This window comes from Orycteropus afer, unplaced genomic scaffold (assembly GCF_000298275.1).
Source record: "Orycteropus afer afer isolate SDZICR_OR568_19922 unplaced genomic scaffold, OryAfe1.0 scaffold00163, whole genome shotgun sequence".
NCBI lineage: Eukaryota > Metazoa > Chordata > Mammalia > Tubulidentata > Orycteropodidae > Orycteropus > Orycteropus afer.
Genome location: NW_006921750.1, coordinates 1,251,147 through 1,255,692, shown reverse-complemented (window position 1 = coordinate 1,255,692; position 4,546 = coordinate 1,251,147). Strand labels below are relative to the sequence as shown.

The 4,546-nt window shown below is 39.0% G+C and overlaps 1 protein-coding gene across 1 annotated transcript in view; it reads right to left on the bottom strand.

The window, feature by feature from the left end:
* Window positions 1–4,546, bottom strand: part of SH2D4B (SH2 domain containing 4B) — a 358,103-nt gene that overhangs the window by 115,770 nt on the left and 237,787 nt on the right. The window lies entirely within an intron of this gene.

Sequence of the window (4,546 nt, the reverse complement as noted above, 5' to 3'; positions counted from 1 at the left end):
TAAAAAAAAAAAAAAAAAGCTTCCAAGCAGCCATCTAAGATGCAAAAATTGGCTTCTCCTTGTCCAGAGCAAAGAAGAAAAACAAAGATACATGGAAACAATTAGCCCAAAGGACTAATCTACCATGAGAACCTCAGCTTCAGAAGGGCAATATTTGCACAGTATTTGCTCAGAGGGCAGGAATGCATAGGAAAGGACACAGGGAAAAGCTAACCATAGGGTGAAAGTGGGAAGAAAAATCTTATATTATGGGGATTGTAATAAATGTCATAAAACAAAATGTGTATGAATTGCTGTATGGAAAATGAATTTACTCTATAAACCTTCACCCAAATCACAATTAAAAAAGAATATTAAGGAGCTCCAATAGCATGGTGCCTAAGGCACTTGACTGTTAACCAGAAGGCTGGCAGTTCAAACCCACCAGCCCCTCCTTGGAAGGAAGGTTGGAAAATCTACTTCCATAGTGATACTTCCTTGGAAACCCAAGGAGGGGTCACTTTCCATCAAGTCTGACTCGAAGGCACATAACTACAACAACAACAACATTAATATAAATAATAGAACTGTTGTCAGTAGGTGCTGTCAAGTCATCTCAAACTCATAGCAATCCTATGTATAGCAGAATGAAATACTGCCCATTCCTGTGCTAGCCCGACAATCCTTGCTATACCTGAGCCCATCGTTGTAGCCACTATGTCAATCCATTTTGTTGAGGACCTTCTTCTTCCTTGTTACTCCTCCACTTTACCAAGCATGATATCCTTCTCCCGGAAATGGACCCTTCTTGCAACATGACCAAAGTAGGTGAGATGAAGTCTGGCCACTCTCGCCTCCAAGGAGCATTCCAGCTACAATTCTTCCAGGACAGATTTGTTAGTTCTTTTTGCAGTCCATGGTACTTTCAGAATTCTTCACCAACAGCCCAGCTCAAAAGCATCAACTCTTCCTCAGTCATTCTTATTCATTGTCCAGTTTTCACATGCATATCAGGCAATTGAAAATACCAGGGCTGTGTCAGGCTACTTTAGTCTTCAAGGAGACATCTTTGCTCTTCAACACTTGAAAGAAGTCTTTTGCAATAGATTTGCCCAGTGCTGTATGTTGCCTGATATTGGTGTTGATTGTAGGACCAAGTAATATGAAGTCCTTGACAACTTCAATCTTTTCTCCATTTATTGTGATGCTGCTTGTTGGTTCAGTTGTGCAGATTTTTGTTGTCTTTATATTGAAATATAATCCATACTGCAAACTGTAGTCTTCAATCTTCATCAGTAAGTTCAAGTCATCCTCACTTTCAGCAAGCAAAGTTGTGTCATCAGCATATCGCCAGTTGTTAGTGAGTCTTCCTCCAAACCTGATGTCATACTCTCTTCATATAGTCCAGCTTCTTTGATTATCTGCTCAGCATACAGATTGAATAAGGATGGTGAAAGGATATAACCCTGATTCACTCCCTTCCTGATTTAAAACTATGCAGTATCCCATTGTTCTTTCCAAATAACAGTCTCCTGGTCTATGTACACGTTCCTCAAGAGTACAATAAAGTATTCTGGAATTTCCATTCTTCTCAATGTTATCCATAATTTGTTATGATACATACAATTGAATGCTTCTGCATAGTCAATAAAGCACAAATAAACATCTTTTTGGAATTTTTTTGCTTTGAGCCAAGATCCATCTGAAATCAGCAATGATATCCCTTGTTCCACATCCTCTTCTGAATCCAGCTTGCATTTCTGGAAGTTCTCTATCAGTATACTGCTGCAACAGTTTTTGAATTATCTTCAGTAAGCTTTTACTTGTGTGTGATATTAATGATATAGTTAAAGGATTTACACATTCTGGGGGCTCACCTTTACTTGGAATGGGTACAAAAATGGATATCTTCCAGTCAGTTGGCCAGGTAGCTGTCCTCCAAATCTCTTGGCATAGCTGAGTGAGTGCCTCCAGTGCAGCATCTGCTTGTTGAAACATCTCAATGGGTATTCTGTCAATTCCTGGAGACTTGTTCTTTGCCAATTCCTTCAGTGTTGCTTCAACTTCTTCCTTCAATACCATTGGTTCTTGATCATATGCCATCTCCTGAAATGGATGAACATGAACAAATTCTTTTTGGTACAGTGACTCTTTGTATTACTTCGATCTTCTTTTGATGTTTCCTGCATCATTCAATATATTGCCCACAGAATCATTCGATATTGCAACTTGAAGCTTAAATTTTTTCTTCAGTTCTTTCAGCTTGAGAAATAGTAGAACTAACAGGGGGCAAAGTTATGATACCTTAGCCATAGCCAACATCCCTGATGGAGAGAGTTATTTCTACCCATGCTCAATTGGCATAACATACTATACAAAAACATTATTCTATATCCTACTTTGGTGAGTATCAACTGGAGACTTGAAAACTTGCAAGCACCCATCTGAGATGCAACAATTCATCTCTCTTCATCTGGAGCAAAGAACAATTAAGAAAACCAAAGACATATGGAAACAATTAGTCCATAGGACTAGTGTACCATGCAAACCTCAGCCTACATGACTATGAGACCAGAGGAACTAGATTGTGCCCAGCTACCACTGTCAACCACTCAGAAACGGACCAGTGTAGGAGGTACTGGATAGAGTGGGAGAAAAATTGTTGAATAAAACTCAAAAGCATAAAACGACTAGGCTTACTAGTCTGATACAGACTGATGAAACCCCCCAGACTATGGCCACTAGTCACCCTTTGGGCCTGAAATTGAACTCAAGCTCATGGTTTCCAGGAAAACATGAACATTTATACCAGGTAAGTACACTCCTTAGAACAATCAACCATGGGTGATCAGAAATGGGAGATCAGAAATGTAATATTTGCACAGGGAGATAGCTCAGAGGGTAGGAATGCATAGGAAAGAAAGACATAGGGGAAAAGTAAGCATAGGGAGAAAGTGGGAAGAGAGCTGTTTTATTATGGGGATTGCAATCAATGTCATTAAACAAAATGTGTATGAACTGTTGTATGGAAAATGAATTTGCTCTGTAAACTCTCATCCACATCACAATTAAAAAAAAAAAAAATGCACCATGACCTATATGCACAATGACCTTGCCTTTGTTCAGTGCCATTCCCTCTGCTACAAAGCCCTTCCCCACCTTATTCTCCTCCTTATTTTTCCCAAATCAAGACCCAAGCCAAATGACACTTCTTCCACAAGACCTTTCCAAATAGTCTACCTTCTCCAATGGGATTCACTCTCTCTATATATGTATCATATGCTATACAAACCTGTGTTTTGGCAGAAACTTATTGAATTATAAGAACTTGTATGTGTGATTCTCTTCCTCCAGACTGAGATTTGTGAGGAGAGGAAATACATCTAACTCAATGTTTAGCATACAGTAAATGCTCAATGAATGTATACTGTTGTCCCTTGGTCTGCTCTGGATACAAATCATGAGCATTTCCCCAAGTTCTAAGAGAAAGGATCACATCTCTATGACTTAAAAGGCCAATACTGGGTTTGCTTTCACAAACAGCACCTTCTCTAAGCTCTGTCAAAGATAAAGCCTCAGTCATCCTCTTATTCTGTTGCTTCAAAGAAATTTGCTATCAAGTGTTATGTCAGCTTTGTGTTCCTGAAGCCTCAGCCACAATTTATCAGTCCTGGGTATGCTTACCAGTGCACCTCAGAAATTTCACAGATATAATGGCTTCTTTTTGAAGATTCCTGTGCACAGACTTCTGGTATCTGTGAGGCTGCTGGCAAAAGAAGTGTCTTTTACTTTGGAGGACACTTACTACAGAAATCTAGACTAGAAATACAGTCATAGAAAAGGAAGAACTTCACTTGTGCATGATCTTCCAACCTGTTTCTCTTTCTCTATCAATAAAATAGAAACACACCAATGCCTGCTCCACTCTAAAGCTGTTCTAAGCATGTGTGTGAATGTTGTTGTTGTTAGGTGCCATTGAATCGGCCCCATTTGGGACACAAAAGACCTCTACAAAGAAAAGTATAAAAAACTACTTCAAGAAACCATAAGAGATCTACATAAATGGAAGAACATCCCATGCTTCGTGGATAGGAAGATTGAACATTGTGAAATGTCTGTTCTACCCAAAGCAATCTATACATTCAATGCAATCCCAATCCAGAACCCATCAACATTCTTTAGTTGTATGGAAAAACCAATCACTAATTTTATGTGGAAAGGCAAGAGACCTTGAATAAGCAAAGCACTATTGAAGAAAAAGAACAAAGTAGGAGGTCTAACACTGCCAGATCTCAAAACAGCCACAGTAGTAAAAACTGCCTGGTATTGGTTTAATGACAGATACATAGACGAATGGAATAGAATTGAGAACTCAGAAATAGATCCATTGACGATAGTCAGCTGATCTTTGACAAAGGCCCAAAATCCATTAACTGGGGAAGACAGTGTCTGTTTAATAAATGGTGCTGGCAAAACTGGAAATCCATTTGCAGAAAAATGAAACAAGATCTGTACCTCACACCATACACAAAAATGAACTCCAGATGGATCAAAGACTTAAATGTGA